We start from the raw sequence: 14,493 nt of genomic DNA, 5'->3' as shown, positions 1-14,493 counted from the left end.
TGCCTTAATTAGCATAAGCTCCATTATAGGGAATAAGGCGGATAAAATATTTTTTCTTTAACACCAACCTCTTGTTAGATATTTTTGAAATCTATGTACAGGATTAGAAAAATATGGCGGCTTTCTTCCAGAAATAGCTGCAGACCTGGCCACAGGTTGTATGTCTTATTGGAGCTTATTGGCACTATCATTGTAAGAAAGTAGCCACGTTTCCTCTACAAAGTCAAGCAACACTTCAAGTGAAGATCCTTTTATTTTGTGTTTCCTGTACAATCCTTTAACCCGTAGAGGACCTCTGCCATACATGTATGGTGCTGGTAGACGTAACTTAAAGGGGTTGGCCACTTTCTGGTGTCGAGGTATAAAAAGCAAAAGGCTTTATATAAAAGAAAGGATCAAAGAAAAAATTTCTGATGATTATTGATCCTCGAGGTGGACATATAAAACACCTCAAAAAGAGTTTGATTGCATCTTATGGGGCGAATGCTGCCATTTTGCATCGCAGACTGCGATGTATCGGCTGGAGGGAGGAGGGGCCGGTGTCATGCAAATGCGGTGGGGCCGGTGCGGTCAATGGACTCTGGCCCCGCCGCTCACTCACTGCTTTATTGCCTAAACCTTTTATGATAATAACTTTAATTGAAGTTCCGATCCCCAGCCCCATCTGTACTACTTACTAAATGTCCTGTAGCAGGCAGAGCAGGGCAGGCGGCTGGCTGAAACTCACTGATGTCACGTGCCTGTGCCGCCTACTTCATTCATAAAGTAGGCGACACAGGCACATGACATCAGTGAGTTACGGCCGGCCACCCGCCCTGCTCTGCCTGCTATAGGACATTTAGTAAGTAGTACAGATGGGGCTGGGGCACGGAACTTCAATTAAAGTTATTATAAAAGGTTTAGGCAAAAAAGCAGTGAGTGAGAGGTGGGGCCGGAGTACAGTGACCGCACCGGCCCAACCGCATTTGCATTACACCGGCCCCTCCCACAGGTTTAGCTCCGGTATATTAGGGCATCTGTGGATGCCACTATTATGGGGTGGGGGATATGTGGATGGCACTGTAAAAACAGTGCCATCCACAGATCTCCCCCCCCCCCCCATAACAGTGCCATCCACAGATTCCCCTATAGCAGTGACATCCACAGATCCCCCCTTCCCATAACAGTGCCATCAACAGATCTCCCCCCCCCCCAACAGTGCCATCAACAGATCTCCCCCCCCTCCAACAGTGCCATCAACAGACCCCCCCCCCCCATAACAGTGCCATCCACAGATCCCCCCTTAACAGTGCCATCCACAGATCACCCCCCCATAACAGTGCCACCCACAGATCCCCCATAGTAGTGTCATGCACAGACCACCATTAGTTCAAAACCCACCAAAAGCACACCTTTTGGTTAAAAAATTAGTTTTTCTTATTTTCCTCCTCAAAAACCTAGGTGCGTCTTATAGTGCGAAAAATATGGTAAATATATTATATTGTGCAATCAGAAAAACGAAAATAAAAATATAATAAAAATAAAAAATAATTTATTATACAATAATTTAAAATACAATATAAATTATCAAGCCTGGTATTGACTATGGAATTAAATTATTCCAATCAGAAAGTTACCTCTGAAATCAATATTTAGGTATTTTATTCAGCAATATGCATCGTTACTGAATAGTGACAATATTGATGTAGCACTTTTATCAACTATACATCCGCCAACAGCGGGGAGTTTGCTGAATATCAGGCTGATTAATTTATATCAATACTACACAAAATAAAGATATACATTACCGAGAATGCAGTCAGAAAGTGGCCAACCCCTTTAAGGACCAGCGCCGTACGGCAGGATCTGCGCCCGCCCGATCAGCAGCACGGACCCCACAGTCCCTTCCATAGGCATTCACTTGCCTTCTACGGAAGCCTGTGAGATCCAGCCCCTTAGGTTGGGTCTCACAGGCATGCTGTCAGCATAAAAGCCAATGGCGATTCAGTACAATACAGGATGTATTTTAATGCATTGCAGAGGTGATCATAAAGTTTCAAGTAAAAAAAAAAACTAAAAACTAAAAAAAACAGACATATTGGGTATTGCCGCTTCTGTAAAGATCATCTCTATAAAAATGTCCCATGATCCACCCCTCACCTAAACGCCCTAGAAAACTATGCTAAAACAACCATTTTTTTGTCATCTTACATCACAAAAAGTACAACACCAAGCGTACAAAAAGGCTTATGCCCCCCAAAATAGTACCAATCAAACCGTCGCCTCATCCCCCCCAAAATTAGCCACTACATAAAACAATTGGGCAAAAAAATAAAAAATAAATTATGAGACTCAGAATATGGAGACAATAAAACTTTTTTGTTTAAAAAATGCTTTTATTGTGTAAAACTTAAATAAATAAAACAAAGGTATATACAGTGAGGAACAGAAGTATTTAAACACCCTGCGATCTTGCAAGTTCTCCCCCTTAGAAATCATGGATGGGTCTGAAATTCACATTGTAGGTGCATCCCCACTCTGAGAGACGGACAGGGGCGTAACTATAGGGGAAGTGGCTGCTTTGGGGCCCTGACCCAGAAGGGGCCCCCTTAACAGTATTACACAATGGAATTATAGACAGTGTATAAAATGGATGGAACAGCTGCCGGGCCTGGTATGAGAGAGCAATCTTTACTAGCCAAAGGAATGGGGGCGGCATAAAAGGAAGGGGTTGCAAAAATATTTCTGGGGGAGGGGGGCCCCATTCAAAAATTTGCTGTGGGGCCCAGTCATTTCTAGCTACGCCACTGGAGACAGAATTAAAAAAATAATAATTCAGGAAATCACATTGTATGATTTTTTAAGAATTTATTTGTCTTGCACTGCTGAACATAAGTATTTGAACACCTGAGAAAATCGGTGTTAATATTTGGTACAGAAGCCTTTGTTTGCAATTACAGAGGTCAAACGTTTCCTGTAGTTCTTGACCAGGGTTGCACACACTAAACAGGGATTTTGGCCCACTCCTCCACACAGATCTCCTCTAGATCTGTCAGGTTTCGGGGCTGTCACTGAGAAACAGAGTTTCAGCTCCCTCCAAAGATATTCTATTGGATTTAGGTCTGGGGACTGGCTAGGCCACTCCAGAACCTTGATATGCTTCTTATGGAGCCACTCCTTGGTTATCCTGGCTGTCGTTGTCATGTTGGAAGACCCAGCCACGACCCATCTTCAATGCTCTGACTGAAGGAAGGAGGTTGTTGCTCAAAATTTCACAATAAAGGACCCCATTCATCCTCTCCATACAGTGCAGTTGCTCCTCCCTTGTAGTTCTGGGATGATTCCTCACCTTTCTTATCATAAGTGATACCCCACGAGGTGAGATCTTGCATGGAGCCCCAGTCCGAGGGAGACGGACAGTCGTCTTTAGCCTCTTTCATTTTTTAACAATTGCTCCAATTGTGGGGTAAAGAGCTCAGACAGGTGCTACTAAGTTAGATTAATGAGTGGAGTAGAGGTTTCTCAGGTGTTCAAATACTTATGTTCAGCAGTGCAAGGCAAATCAATTCTTTAAAAATCGTACAATGTGATTTCCAGATTATTATTTTTTTTATTCTGTCTCTGAGTGGGAATGCACCCACAATGTGACCCCTCCATGATTTCTAAGTAAGAGAACTTGCAAAATCGCAGGGTGTTCAAATACTACTGTTACAAAAATAAAAACTGTGTCAAAAAAGCAATTTTTTTTGTCACCTTACATCACAAAAAGTCATACGCACCCCAAAATAGTACCAATCAGTCATCTCATCTCCCAAAAAATTAGACCCTATATAAGACAGTCACCCAAAAAAGAAAAAAAAAATATGACTTTCAGAATATGGAGACATTAAAAAAATCTTTTTTTTTTTTTTTTTTTTTTAAATGCTTTATTATGTAAAACTGTAACAAACAACCAAAAAAAGTAGTCCTATTTGGTATTGTCGCATCCGTAACAACCTGCTCTATAAAAATAGCACATGATCTAACCTGATGAACATTGTGAAAAATAAAACCGGTGCCAAAAGCAGCTATTTTTTGGTTACCTTGCCTCACAAAAAGTGTAATATAGAGCAAAAATCATATATACCCTAAAATAGTACCAACAAAACTGCCACCTTATCCTGTAGTTTCCAAAATGGGGTAACTTTTTTGGAGCTTCTACTCTAGGGGTGTGATATAGCAACTTAAAATTATCCCACTGAAATCTGCCCTCCAAAAATCATATAGCATTCCTTTCCTTCTGCGCCCTGCCGTGTGCCCGTACAGCAGTTTATTATCACAAAGGGGGTGTTTCTATAAACTACAGAATCAGGGTAATAAATATTGAGTTTTGTTTGGCTGTTAAACCTTGCTATGTTAACGGAAAAAAATTGACTAAAATGAAAAATCTGCCAAATCCTGAAATTTCATCTACATTTTCCTTTAATTCTTGTGGAACACCTATAGGGTTAACAAAGTTTGTAAAATCTGTTTTGAATACCTTGAGTGGTGTAGTTTCTGAAATGGGGCCATTTATGGGTGATTTCTATTATGTAAGCCACAGTGTCTTCATAAATGAACTGGTCCTCAAAAAAGGAGGTTTTGGAAATGTTTGTTTTTCTTTTTTTTTTTTAAGAATTTTATTGCTTTAAGTACAAACACAGTACATACTGTCCAAAAACAACACAGTACAAAGTACACAAATATACATAGGAGCAGAGAAACTAGATATCTAGAAAATAGATATCCTGCCAATAAAACAGTAATGCAGCCTACCATGAGTCAGTATATAAAAGTGTCTGGAACACCTATATACCCACCATAACTGCTAATACGGGGAGCAACCATGCTTGCATATGATGGAGGCTCCAGGTGTAAGTCAGGTCACCCTCTATCTAATCTACCAAGCGTACCCTTTAAGCCCTTAAGGACTCAGCCCTATTTCACCTAAGGACTTGGCCATTTTTTGCAATTCTGACCAGTGTCACTTTAAGTGGTGATAACTTTAAAACGCTTTGACTTATCCAGGCCATTCTGAGATTGTTTTTTCGTCACATATTCGTCATATTGTACTTCATGACAGTAGTAAAATGAAGTCTAAATTTATTTATTTTTTTGCATAAAAAAAATACCTAATTTATCAAAAATGTGGAAAAATTTGCAAATTTCAAAGTTTCAGTTTCTCTACTTCTGTAATACATAGTAATACCCCCAAAAATGGTGATGACTTTACATTCCCCATATGTCTACTTCATGTTTGAATTATTTTGGGAATGATATTTTATTTTTTGGGGATGTTACAAGGTTTAGAACTTTAGAAGCAAATATAGAAATTTTTCTGAAATTTACAAAAACCCAATTTTTAGGGACCACTACAGCTCTGAAGTCACTTTGCGAGGCTTACATAATAGAAACCACCCAAAAATGACTCCATTCTATAAACTACACCCCTCAAGGTATTCAAAACAGATTTTACAAACTTCGTTAACCCTTTAGGTGTTGCACAAGAGTTATTGGCAAATGGGGATGAAATTTGAGAATTTCATTTTTTTGCCTAATTTTCCATTTTAACCCATTTTTTCCACTAATAAAGCAAGGGTTAACAGCCAAACAAGACTGTATCTTTATTGCCCTGACTCTGCCGTTTACAGAAACACCCCATATGTGGCCGTAAACTACTGTACGGCCACACAGCGGGGCGTAGAGTGAAAGGTGCGCCGTTTGGTTTTTGGAAGGCAGATTTTGCTGGACTGGTTTATTTACACCATGTCCCATTTGAAGCCCCCCGTTTCCCCCCCCCCCCCCACCCTAGAGTAGAAACTCCCTAAAAGTGACCCCATCTAAGAAACTACACCCCTCAAGATATTCAAAACTGATTTTACAAACTTTGTTAACCCTTTAGGTGTTGCACAAGACTTAATGGAAAATAGAGATACAATTTCAAAATTTAACTTTTTTGGCAGATTTTCCATTTTAATATTTTTTTTCAAGTAACAAAGTAAGGGTTAACAGCCTAACAAAACTCAATATTTATGGCCCTGATTCTGTAGTTTACAGAAACACCTCATATGTGGTTGTAAACCGCTGTACGGGCACACGGCAGGGCGCAGAAGGAAAGGAATGCCATACGGTTTTTGGAAGGCAGATTTTGCTGGACTGGTTTTTTTGACACCATGTCCCATTTGAAGCCCCCTGATGCACCCCTAGAGTAGAAACTCCACAAAAGTGACCCCATTTTAGAAACTATGGGATAGGGTGGCAGTTTTGTTGGTACTAGTTTAGGGTAAATATGATTTTTGGTTGCGCTATATTACACTTTTTGTGCGGCATAGTAACAAGAAATAGCTTTTTTTGGCACAGTTTTTTTTTGGTTATTTACAACATTCATCTGAAAGGTTAGATCATGTGGTAATTTTATAGAGCAGGTTGTCACGGACGCGGCGATACCTAATATGTATACAATTTTTTTTTATTTATGTAAGTTTTACACAATGATTTCATTTTTAAATCAAAAAAAGTTTTAGTGTCTCCATAGCCTAAGAGCCATAGTTTTTTTTCAGTTTTTGGGCGATTATCTTAAGTAGGGTCTCATTTTTTGCGGGATGAGATGGCTGTTTTATTGGCACTATGTTGGGGTGCATATGACTTTTTGATCGCTTGCTATTGCACTTTTTGTGATGTAAGATGACAAAAAATGGCTTTTTTTAAACCATTTTCTTTTTTATAGTGGTCACCTGAGGGGTTAACTCATGTGATATTTTTATAGAGCCGGTCGATACGGACACGGCGATACCTAATATGTATACTTTTTTTATTTATGTAAGTTTTACACAATGATTTCATTTTTGAAACAAAAAAAAAATCATGTTTTAGTGTTTCCATAGTCTAAGAGCCATAGTTTTTTCAGTTTTTGGGCGATTATCTTTGATAGGGTCTAATTTTTTGCGGGATGAGACGGTTTGATTGGCACTATTTTGGCGTACATGCGACTTTTGATCACTTTTATTACCTTTTTTGGGAAGTAAAGTGGGCAAAATTTATATTTTCTCATAGTTTTTACTTTTTTATTTTTATGGCGTTCACCGTGCAGGGAAAGTAACATGACCGTTTTATAGATCAGGTCATTATGGACGCGGCGATACCAAACATGTGTAGGGAATTTTGTTTGTTTCATTTTTAATCAGTGATAAATGTGTTTTTTGATTTTTACTTTTTATTCACTTTTTTTTACCAAGACCCACTTGGTTCTTGAAGAGCCAGTGGGTCTGATGTCTGTTTAATACAGTACAGTACAATATATTGTACTGTATTTTACTTACACTTTGTCTGAAAAGATCTATGCCTTTAGCACAGATCTGTTCAGCACCATGGACAGCAGGACGCCTGAGAAGGCGCCCTCTTGCCATGGGAACCTTCCTCATCTGCGAAGTTGTGGCCACAACTTCGCAGACTGGGAAGGGTAAGGATTTGGGGCCGCATCTTACTGTTAACTCTTTCCATACAGCGGTCCGTACGGACCGCTGTATGGAAAGGGTTAAACGGCTGACATCCATTCACAGATGTCAGCCATTTATACCAGAGTGTCAGCAATGTGCTGACACTCTGGTATACCACTGTACACCAACGATTATTCGGCGGGAGGCGGATCGCACCGCCCGCAACAGCCCCCCTGCACCACCCGCCGCCATAAAACCATCCATGCAGCATTTTAAAGATTCAGCCAAAAGCGCAGCAAACCGCAGGTCTGAATTGTGACAGGATGCCAGCTGAATGATTTCAGCCGGCATCCTGTGCGGATTAACCTCAGCAGCGCCGCAATCTCACTTTAAACTCATGACGTACCGGTACGTCATGGGTCCTTAAGGACTCGGGATCCATGCCGTACCGGTACGTCATGGGTCCCTAAGGGGTTAATCTTCTTGTTAGATACCATTTGGTGAGCTTGAAAGGGGACATCAGGTTATCAATTTCTGAATCCGAAAAGTTTCGTAACACAAAGCCCCTCCACTTTAAAAAAAAATCTACCCACTAAAGTTTATTTATGTCTTTCTGTTTCCTTTTTTTCTAGTCAGTAGGGCCTTCATAGCATGCAGAATCATTTCTCTATAAGGGACCATGGTATCCAGCCAATATCCAGCCTCTTTGTAACCATGCTTAAAATGTGAAAAATAACTGGTAGTCTCTTCTCTGTTGAACATGCTGTTCCCATCTCCTCCCAATAATGAAATAAATATGTCAGGGGTTTCAGGGGAATATCAAGCTTACATATATCCCCAGCTATGCTTGCTACATGACCCCATAGAGAAACGACCTGCGGGCAAGACCACAAACCATGAAACAAATCTGTTTGCGGTGTCTGACATTTTGGACAGCTGGTCATTCTATTGGGCCTACTGGGGGTAAATTAAAAGCATATATGGCATTGTGCATTATACGAAAATGTGTGTCTCGCCACCACTCATTCAACACTGATTTTCTCATCGCCCACCATCCGTGCAATATCTTTATCATCGCCCACCTCCTGGTCCTCCAATATGTGCGCCCATGGTCTAAAAGCCAGAGAGGGCAAACCATCTCCCAGAAACTCTAACCTGAGAATACAGGGATGAGATGGATTGGGGGCCTGTTCCTCTGTTTAAGATCTTGTCTAAATCATTCTGTTTGGTTTCGCTTGAAGGGTCAGACAACCGGTCATTAAAATATTTGTGTATCTGAGCAAACTGTATATTTTGGAACTGACAATTTTGGAAATTTTCAGAAAAATTTCAGATTTTGCTTCTAAGCCTTCTAACGTCCCCCAAAAAATAAAATGGCATTCACAAAATGATTCAAACATAAAGTAGACATATAGGAAATGTAAAATAATAACTATTTTATAAAAGGTATCACTATCTGTTTTAGAATCAGAGAATTTTTTGTAAACTTGGGATTTTATTTAAAAAATTTTAAATATTGACTGAAATTTACCACTATCATGAAGTACAATGTGTCATGAGAAAACAATCTCAGAATGGCTTGGATAAGTTAAAGCGTTCCAAAGTAATTACCACATAAAGTGACACAAATTTCCAAAAAATGGCCTGGTCCTTAATGTGAAGTATGGCAAGGTCCTGAAAGGGTTAAAGAACCATTTAAACACGGTCTGTACAACTGCTTTCAATGCTATGGAAACCTTTTGATGTTTTTCAAACTTTATGTGGATGTGTCCCTCACAAATATACATGCCATACTGAATGTGAGGTCTGTGTGTCCAGGATGCTGCTGTCTTCTTCAGCTCTCGTGTATCACAGCTATATTCCTGTACTGCTTCCTCCTTCTATAGCCTTTGCAGGATCTCTTCTCCCTTGTCCTAACAGACACAGATACTGTGAAGTATGTGATTCACAAACTCCCACCCCCACAATCTGCTGTGGATAATTTTCTCTGTACACTTATTTTGAGCCTATGTGATTCACTTCTCCCTCTTCATATTGCCTTATGTGTGCTTTCCTCCCTATTTCCTATGTGATACACTACAGCTCTGTGTGATCCCTGAAGACTTGGATGCTTTCCCCCTTTTTCTGTACAACCTTCTGTCCATTGCTACTGCTTTCTAACTCTGTAAGAAGGTAAAAGAATAGCAGATAGAGGCGGCACAGCCTGCAGCAGTATGGATCTGTGACATAGAAGCTATGAGCAGATGTAGATTTGCAATATAATTTGTTCCACTAACTGCCTTTAGGAATGGTAAATTTATCAGAAAGATTCCCTTTGCATATAACACCTTGTTTTTTTTTGTTTTGTTTTTAAGTGTTGAGAAAAATCACAGAATTTGGTGCAAATTTGCTTTTCTATGCCAAAATAGTGGCACAAATCTTTTAATTAATTTCCCCCTCTACTTACCGGTAGTTTTCAGGCTCTATTGCTATCTATCATTAAGGTGAATTTGATGCAAGTGATGCTACATATTGCAAATTGGAATATATGGAGCATGTGTAGAAAAATGAAAGTATAGCAATATGTGTGATTAGTCTAGAAAATATTATTGGCTTCATCTATAATTCTATATGGATCATAGAAATTAGACCGACAAGAGCTGTGGTGGGAGTTTATTTCTGTATTAATCAGCAGCTTTGTTTCTGGCCCATAAGAAAAGTTTCTGTGAATATGGCTTATTGCAATTTTAAAGGGTTATTGCAGCATTTGGAGAAGAAACTTAAAAAAAGGCTGCAGGGTTGTTATGAACAAATCAGCTGTACAACACTTTGGCCAACCTTTTGCTTTCTGCTGCGTTTTTTTCGTTAATTTGAATGTGACAGACTCCTGCTGTGGTTTACAGTGGTGTCTGCGTGGAAACTGTACCAAGAATGGACATGTCCATTTTTTCCACTGTCTGGAAAACCACACAAAAATAATCCACTGTTACATATATGGCAGTGCAGACTCCAATTGCATACAATAGGAGACGTTTTCACCACTGAATCTATGCTGCAATCCGTGGACAAAATCTGCCATGTTAACATAGCCTATACTATATCCTGTAACAACCTGGGTTGTTTACAAGACTGCAGAACTTGACTTCACCTACAGCAGTTGCCTTTCCCAATTCCTAACTATGGCTCTTGGTACTGAGATAGCCACAGTACTTAAAGGGGTTGTTCACTTTATCAGACCTGTTAAGGAAAGATTACTTACCTGTTTCCCGGTGATGGCTGTCTGCTCCTTCTCCTCCAGGCCTGCAGTGCATCCTTTTAAACATCCAGTTTCACATTGCCTCAGACAATGGAGTGGGAAGCAGGTAAGTAATCTTCCCTTTACAGGGGGTTTATTGACCCTCTCCCCTCCCATTTTTGCACAACCCCTTTAAAAAGAGCAGAATTACTGTACATAAAAACCACCAGCCCGTTAGCAGAAAATATATTGTATATGAAACATGTATCAGATTGACAGGCAACAAATACAGAATAATAAACTCACCGATGGATGACAGAAAACTGGATGAGGAGGTTTGAGTCCTGTCTGGGATATAAAGCAAATGCTTTATATAAAAGAAACGATCAAAGGAAAAATTTCAAAGGGAATTGATCCTAAAGGTAAAGATATAAAAAACCTCAAAAAGAGATCGTTAATTGAATTATATTGTGCAATCAGTAAGATAAGGTGCAAGCGTCTGCAAAAATATAAATAATTATACAATAACTTAAAATGCTATCAAACCTAATCCATATAAAACTCAATGGTATGCAATAATATACAGTTATATGCAGTACCCTAAATTCGCCATGACTACAAGCATTCCATATCACCTCTCAAACATAAAAATGTACAAGCGTTTCGAAGACAATTATGAGATATACAGTCAATAGTTTAATATTGATTAAGTTAGATACGAACCCTTGCTCTGCTCAAACTATCACAAATCTCGGATATTGGGTAGTATTGCTATACAACTTTATTAAATTATCAGGCCAGATCTTGGCTAAGGAATTTAATATTACAATCAGAGATATTTTCTCAGAAATCAATATTAGATCTTTTATTCAGTAATATGCATTTTTACTGAATAGTGATAATATTGATGTAGCACTTAACATTATACATCTGCACTAAAGCTGGAAGTTTCTAAATATCAGGCCAATTAATTCAATCAATACAACACATAATAAAGTTATATGTTACCTGAGAGTGCAGTTGATATGCAGAGTCTAAGGCAGGCATGTCCAAACTGCGGCCCTCCAGCTGGTGCAAAACTACAACTCCCAGCATGCCCTAATAGCTGAAAGCTATCCAGGCATGCTGGGATTTGTAGTTTTGCAACAGGTGGAGGGCCGCAGTTTGGACATGCCTGGTCTAAGGGAAGTTAGCTCTAAAGTCTGTTCTGATCATTGGTATTTTTCTCCTGGGGTCTCTTCTTTCTTTCTTTGTTTCCTGTGTTCTATCTTTTACTCTGTTGCTCCCTGTTGTTTTTTCTTCATGTGTGTGTGTTTTATGACCACCAACTTATAAGTTAGACACACCTTCCTAACTTGGAGTTTTCTAATCATTGTCGGTTAGGCGTGTACATATGATAATGACTGTGATGTCACTGTATCACCCAGAATGCATTTAAGCTGTTGGTGTAATGTTACTCAAGGTTTAACAGCCAAAATGGCAAGATTGCATAAGCAAGGCAAGATTGCATAAGCTATTAGCATCATACTAGTAAGGATTAAATATCCAGGTCTGATTTCGTCTTACATTTCATACACATAACATAAGGAATCCTAAATCAGAACCAAGGGATTATTTTTGACACTTAAACCAATTAAAACACAGACATTTGGGTACCACTGAGACGTTTCCCAAGCTACTAAGTTTATGGTACCGATAAGAATATAATGGACCTTGTACTATCACAGACTTGTGTCTCCTCTGGAACTACAACGGTTGATTGTTAGTTAAAATAACACTATCTTGCTAACAAAGTTTACACTTAAAATTCTTCTTATCATGCTTTAGGAGTGTATGCGTTCCTAGTGAGAAATGAATAAGATAATAGATGCATTGACGTCCTTCATAATATTTAGCAACATAGTACAATACATGTGTCCTATTGATTATCTTATACTAAAACTTAATGTTCATTATACATATACATACTATCACAGATTTTCTGCTTCATCAATAGACATTAAACTGTAGGGATAATTAGCACCAGATGCGTCTAGAAAATATCCTTATCTCAGTCATAACTCTATAAGGAGACAAGAATGACTTTTCTCAGACTTATAGTTCATATATTTTCTTATATGTAGATATATGTCCTCTCCATGAACCTCTTTCGGCCTACTTTAAAATACATACACAATGGTGGATATAACACAACGTGGCCTATTGTATATCAAATCCACTATAATTAGGATATTTTGATATAAATGTTATACACCTATGAAAAGGCACAGCAGATGATAGATGGCAGTGGTGAATGTAGATAAGAGGAATCAAACTTAGCAGAAACTGACCTTGAACTGCTAAATCCAATAAGAACAAACAGAAAGCTGAACCCACAACAAACACAACTACAATACAGACAACAATAAACCTGTGGAACTACAAATCCCAGGATCTAAGGTTGTGGAAATAAACTACAGAGTTTTCGCTATACCCATGAAGAGGCACTGAAGCTAAAAGATTTTAAAAGGCAAGAATTGAAAAAATCCCTCCCAGTCTACACCAGACTAAGGCCTCTTTTACAAGTCATTGAATCGAGGTTGTGTTCTGTCCATGGGCGCCATGGATAGCACATGTATCCAATGACTTTAATGTGTGTGTTCACACATCAGTGAGTCTGGTGACACCATGGAAGCATGCCCTATTTTTGTCCATGATGACAGCTCCCTCTCGCACATTATGGATCAGCAACCTCTGGCACTCTAGCTGTGAAACTACAACTCCCGACATGCACACTTGCTCATCTGTTCTCTCAACTCCCATAGAAATAAATGGAGTACGCTGGGAACTGTAGTTTCACAACGCCTGGAGTGCTGAAGGTTGCTGATCCATGTGATAGTCTATGGGTCTGTGAAAACTAGTATGTCTTGTACTCTACTTTATCCAAATGCACATTAGTATTCTGTATGAGTTGAGTATTAGTTCATTGTATTTTGTGTTACTGGGAGCATTCTGTGTTATCTGAAGTAACTGCAGGAGCAATTACAGCTATGCGTTCCACCCTGAAACGCATATTTATTCTGGGGGATAGTCTGGCACGCTTCCTGTGCCATGGTCTAAGCCTTGCAGCGCACGCCTGTAATACTTTATTGGCATGTGCTCCGATGACTAGGAGAGGGGGCGTAACCGCCCATCGAGCACACGCCCTCTGTCTTTGCGTTAGCATGTGCTTCACGTTGTCTCTGCTATGTATGTGCTGGTGGAGTGGGTGTGGCTTGTTGTTCGGGTCTAATGACACCTCCTCCCTTACTTGTCCATGTGCCTCACTGGAACAGAGGCTTCGCACGCAATAAGTTTGTTGGGAGTAAAGATGTGCTGAGGGGTGGGTCTGCTGTATTTGGCAGCCCTGGTAATGGCCCTGTTAGGTGTGCAATAGGCAGTGCTTGTGATAGACATATACCTTGTGGAGTCCACCTATTGTGCCTGGATGGAGGTTTTACAAGCATTGCTCTTGATTGACATTTCAGTGCACCTATGAGGGCCCCCCCCCCCCCATTTTTTATTTTTATTTTTTTTGATGGATGGCTTTTTCCACCTATCAGGCCCTGATGAATGCTAAACCTTTTCCCACCTATCCTCTTTAACTGTGCCTCAGTTTGGAGTTTCATCTGCCCCAGGAACCACATCTGTTGATCCACATATCGGGTCTGTGAGTATATGACTCATCTGGCAACCCCCAGCCTAATGGTAGGATAACCTTATTATCTGCTATCCTCTACATATATGGTGGCCTTATAATGACAAATGGTATGAGTAACTATTTGTAGATCTGGTTCCATTGTATCTTATTGTTTTTTGCCGTTTAAC

Source organism: Bufo gargarizans, chromosome 2, assembly GCF_014858855.1.
Source record: "Bufo gargarizans isolate SCDJY-AF-19 chromosome 2, ASM1485885v1, whole genome shotgun sequence".
Taxonomy (NCBI): Eukaryota; Metazoa; Chordata; class Amphibia; order Anura; family Bufonidae; genus Bufo; species Bufo gargarizans.
Note: the sequence above shows the minus strand (reverse complement) of the source record.